The sequence below is a fragment of the Chinchilla lanigera genome, unplaced genomic scaffold, assembly GCF_000276665.1.
Source record: "Chinchilla lanigera isolate Chin_1 unplaced genomic scaffold, ChiLan1.0 scaffold00083, whole genome shotgun sequence".
NCBI classification, from domain to species: domain Eukaryota; kingdom Metazoa; phylum Chordata; class Mammalia; order Rodentia; family Chinchillidae; genus Chinchilla; species Chinchilla lanigera.
Genome location: NW_004955484.1, coordinates 1217546 through 1223517, shown reverse-complemented (window position 1 = coordinate 1223517; position 5972 = coordinate 1217546).

Below are 5972 nucleotides of genomic sequence, written 5' to 3'. Positions count from 1 at the left end.
AGTCTGGAAAGCATGGTAAAGTAGCAATTAAGAAAAAGAATGGAGAACAACAGGCTATTGACGGAAGGTAAGTCCTCAGAAAGCGCCGTGACAGGATGGCTGGGTTGTTTGGGAGCATCACTGCACGGATCCTCTTATTCTCAATCTGACTGAGGTTAACTTTTCCCACTTGTTCATGTGAAGGTTTTACTCTTTCTTACTCCTCCTTCACTATTTAGTTGAGTTGGAGATGGTTGCCCTAATATTTGGAAATAGGGGGACTGTTAAAAAGCCTTCTGTTTCCTATTTCTTAGATTCAGGCTAACCCTAGCTTTATCTCTGAAACCCTATTTATCATTTCTTTATTCCCATTTCATCTGTAAGATATAATTGCGACCCAGCTGGATCACATTTTTAAAAGTACATTGCATTTATTTTGCTGGTTTTCCTCCGAAAGTAAGGCATTAATCTTGCTTGAGTTTCACTCTGTGACGTGAGCACAGTCTATGATTGGTGTTCAGGGAAAAGGGGAAATGAACAGTGGAGAAAATGCATCGAATTCTTCCCTGTTACCCCATCGCTGTGGCCATTTCTGAGACACTATCAAAAAGATTCACATCAAAAGATAAAATGTTAATAAGTATTATCAAAATAGACTTCTCAGGGAGATGGTGAATCAAATCAAATTAACCTCTATTCAAATATCTATAGCATTTTATTTGTAAATGTAAGTATTCAAAGTAGTATCTCAAATATACTTGCATATGCTACTGAAATTTCTAACATATATTTGATAAAGTGCAACAGCCTTATTATATATTTAAACTATTAAAGAATAATTTTCTATTAAATTTCTCTACTAAAAAGGAAGTGCAAAATGCACTCAGCCCCTTATCTTTGACAAAGGGGCCAAACATGTTCACTGGAAGAAAGAACCTTCTTTAATAATTGGTGCTGGAAAAACTGGCTTTCCACATGCCAAAGACTAAACCTAGACCCATGTCTATCACCATGCACTAAATTAATTCAAAATGGATCAAAGATCTAAATATTAAACAGAAGCACTAAGTCTACTGGCAGAGAAAGTAGGTAGAAATCTTGAAGACATGGGGTGGGCAGAGAGTTCATGTGCAAAAACCAAACTGCATGGGAAATACTCCAAAGAATCAACAATTGGGATCTCATCTTGTTGAAAAGGTTTTGTACATTAAAAGAAGTCACCAACAGAATGAAAAGAAAACCCATGAATTGGGAAAATAATTTTATCCAACTGTCCCTCAGACAGAAGACTTCTATCTAGAACACCCAAAATTCAAAGATTCAATCCAAAAATGGGCATCTGACAGGAATACACATTTCTCAGGTGAAGAAATACAAATGGTGAATAAATACATGAAAAAAAGTTCAGCATCACTGGTTATTTGAGAAATTTAAATTAAAACAACACTTGAGATTCCATCTCACCCCAGAAAGAATGGCTATCATCAAGAAATCAACCAATAACAAATGCTGGAGGGGTTGTGGGAAACAGAACACTTCTCCACTGTTGGTTGGGGTGTAGATTGGTGAAATCACGGTGGAAATCAGTGTGGAGATTCCTCACAAAACTAGGATTAGAAGTCCCACTTAACCCAGCTAGCCTTCTTCTGGGTATTTTCCCAGAGGAATTTAAAACCTCATACCACAGCAATATATATGCACCCATGTTTATAGAGGCATGATCTGTCATAGTTAAATCTTAGACACAACTGAAATACCTATCGCCTGAGGAATGTATAAAAAAGATGTAGTATTTTTATACAATGGAATATTGCTCGGCTATAAAAAAGATAAACTTGAAGCTTTTATAGGCAAATGCAACTAGAGAACATACTCATAAGTGAAATAAATCAGACACACATGTGTAAACATCATATTGCCTCCCTGGTGTCAGAACCTGAAAGAGTAAATAAAACCCAAAATGTACAATAGATATTATGAAAGGGAAAGAAATTACTCAAAAGAAGGGACAACTTTGACGAAGGGAAGGAGAAAAAGAAAGAAAGAGGGGAATAGATAGATACATAGATAATAGAATAATTTTACTGCGGATGTCTAATGGTTTATTGAAAGGAACAGTTAATGCTTAAATTTTTGACCAATTTTCCATGCTTATATCTGATAATCTGAACAACTAATTTGAAGACAACAATATGCAATATAACAACCATTGGTGGATTCCTACCATCTTGTTTAGTGAAGCCTTGTATCATTTATGTTTTCTTTACTATTTTTTATTCTCTTTAATGGTTTGATCAGTCTTGCATCCTTACATCTGGTAACCTGAGCAACTTTGTGGAAGATAACCATATGTAATATAACAGTTACTGTTAATTCCTATCATTTTGTTTTGAAACACTATTGTTTTTATTATTCTTGTATTATTTTGTTTTGTCTATGTCTTTGTTATTTTTTTATTCTGTTTAAAATTAAGAAAAAGGAAGTGCAGTTTTCTATCTAAATGCTAGGGTAGAGCCTAGTCTGTCTTATTAGGACTGACAATCTTTCAGTTTTTCCCCATGTTAGCAAAGATTGTATCTCTGTGTCACTTAGAACATTATCGCTGTCATCACTCTCTTGATTTAAAACATTTGTATTAGAATAAAGTCACACTGAAAACTATAAAGTTACTTTTCAGAATCACATTTACTTCCCTCATTTGGCCCTCTCCCCAAATATAAAAAATGGTCATTATGCACACTGGAAAATACTGATCACTCATAATTATTTTTAAGATGGATGCAGGAACTACAAATTAAACTCCTCAACTTGTAAGTAAGGGGAATTAAACTACCCTTTAAAGTCTGAACCAGAAAGTCAATTACCTGGTATTAGGACAGAGATCCCCTGTCACCCATGGAATCGCCAACTCCGAGAGCAAGGTAAGACTTTAGTCTCATAAATTTGTTGGCATGTGAAAAACACGTTGGAGAGGAAGGTCCTTCTACATGTGACACAGACTGGCACAGAAAATAGGAAGAGAGGATGCTTGATCTATGGTGAGAAGCGGTGATAGAGCAGATGGAATATCCCTGACAGAGTGGGAGGTGGCAGAACATTTCTCTGGGCTGTGAAGATGGACCTGAGGCTCTCTACAGCCCGGTGAGCATGTGGCTGATGCTCTATAATCTGGGTTGAGGGGTCAAGGAGCAGCTGCAATCGAGGTACAAATTGAGATAAAGGATAAAGACAAGAAAAGTTAACATCAGATAGAATTAAGAACTGGGAATAGGGTGGGGAATCTGGAAACATTGGAAGCAGCATCTTGCCCCAAAGATAAAACACTAACAGCAATAGCTGATTCATCAGCAAGTGTTTGCATCTATGTGTAAATGATATTCAGCCTGTGTCACCAGCTCTACCTAACCTCGCATCACTGACCTCCCCCTCAGGATCTACTGGGAGGATGCCCACTCCAGGCCTTTCCTCTATGCCCCTTACTGCAGGGAGAGAAGGCTTTAAAATTTCAAATCATCTTATGCCACTTTCCTGATCCCTGAGCATAAAATCCAAATTCTTTCTTATGGCCTTCGAAGGCTCACAATAGGATTATTATGGGTTTGATAAGAAAATGTCCCATGGGAGTCCCCCGCATTCTGAGGAAGGGCTTTTGCAAGTAATTGGATCACTGGGTGCTTGCTAGTGGATTGGGCAGGGGCGAGTTTATAGCGGAAGGTGCTGTTAGGAGGCAGGACCTGGGTGACAGAGGTAGGTTATGGGGACACAGCCTAAAGTGACACATCTCTCTCTCTGGCTCTCCCCTTCCCTCTGTTTCCCAATTGCCATAAAGTGAGCACCTTTCCTCTGCCACCCACTTCCATCACGCTCCTCCTGCTGTGGAGCCGGCCAAGCCTACCCTGCAACCCCAACACCATGAGCCACACTAACCCTGTCCTCCTTTAAGCTTTGGGTGCTGGGTATTTGGTCCCAGTGACGGGAAAGCCGATGAATGTAATAACTTGACCATCTTTCCCCTTGCGCTTCCTCTCTCTGTTCATTATCCCCAGCTACATTTGTAAGCACCTTGTTCCATGAATACCAGACTCATCCCCAACACTCTGAGCAGAATCCCAGCCCCTGGGATTCTCTCCCTTTGGTACATCACAGGGTCTCTCCTCTGCTTCCTCTGGCTTCCTCAGAGAGAATGGTCCCCCGCGAGCACAGTCCTAGCCACTGTATTCAAGCTAGAAGCTCCCAGCTCAATTTATCTCTCGACTTCTCACACTACTTTTTACTTTATAGCCCTCCTTACTACCCAAATATATATATATTTATGTGCATATACATGTGTGTAGGCATATACAGGTATGTATATATCCATGCAATTTTTTTGTTGAATTTATCAATAGTTGCTGAGTCAATTCTTGACTCTGACTCTGAGGAAGGGAGAGAGCATTTTGGTCATAGTAAGTGCTCCATTAAATTAGCTCTAATTACTGCAGTGTTTGTACTACTTTCTCTCCCACTGTGCTCTAATTCACTGTAACCTTTTTAATTATAATTTGTCTTTCATGGGGCCTGCCTGTAGGAAAAAAAATCTCTTTATCCACAAACTTAAGAAAAAACAGTTCTGATTTGTTGGATAGTAATGCTGTAAGTTGGTAATTTAATATTTTCTCTTGTAAGCACAGTTTCATTAATTTGAGGTCCTTTCCAGAGACAGTGATCCACGCTGTGGCAGAAATAAAGATTCAAACAAGTCTCCTAGGTGGCCTTTGACAGCCACGAGCTGTCCTACCCAAGACTGAAGTCTTTTATTCTGTGACTCTTTCCTTTAGCATCACTACACAGCACTGTGTCAACTCCTTCAGGTGTCTGTGAGTGAAAAGCAAGAAGCTGCACACAGATCTCTGCTAATGGGTGTCACGTTTTATCAGAGATTTTTTTTCTGTCCTTTCTTTTTAAATCTCTCTGACTTTGATTTAAACATAATGAAGATTTTGGTTTTTAAAACTTTCAAGTGACACAGCTCGTGTTAAAGCTGAACACATATGGAGGTGTCAAAGTCCTGACTAATTGCCTCAGTAAAGATGAAAACTCTTTGATCCTTATTCAAATCATAGCGCAGGATTGATGGCAAAAGACTCATGCCTGTTCCAAAGCAGCTTTCCGATGTCACACTGGCACCTCCTTGTAGCCACCTGAAATCAAATTACGGCCAGGGCTCCTACCAGACACAACGTGCAGTGACTTCATCTCTGTGAAGTTGAAATTCATATGAAGGATGAAAGGTCATCTCCAGGCAAACTGCAGCATATTTCACTGAAAAATTCGAGGACAATTTCAGCCCTCGCAATTTCCAAGAATAGTAAGGCTATTTCCAAGCTACTGACAGATTCTAAATTGCCATACCTTTTGTTGTGGCCATCTCTCATTTTTTAGAATTTAAGAAATATCTATGTCAATTTCCTGACTGAGCTTCTAGCATGGTATTAAGAGAAAAGTTATATATTTCTTCCAAGGGATTCTTTATTATTTCTATATCCATAAATGAGTCACTGAGTGGCCACAAGATCATGAAGAGAAAGTCTAGGGTAGTGCCCTACTCATAGAAAGTACTTATTAAGTCTCTTTGGGTGAGAAATAACAATGAGTAGAGAATTTCATTTGAAGTCCTACCTATGTCTTGGACTTCTTGGACATAGAGACAAGCTTCACCATCTGCAGTGATTGAGAAGGCTAAGAGATCATTAAGCATCAGAATGTACAATACAGGAGCTAATGAATTGCATGGAAATAAACTCATGAAAATGCTTGAAATATGATTTCTGATAATTTGTAATTTATTCTGCTTTATAGGATTTCTGTGTGTCCATTTATGTTAAAAAGTATGAGTACTGATCAAATGGGGTAATTCCTTGAACGTCATGGTCTATAAGTTCTATAAAATAATTAGCAAAGATGCAGAAGAAAGCAAACACATTCAAGAGAATTCCACTAGCAGGTCCATGAGC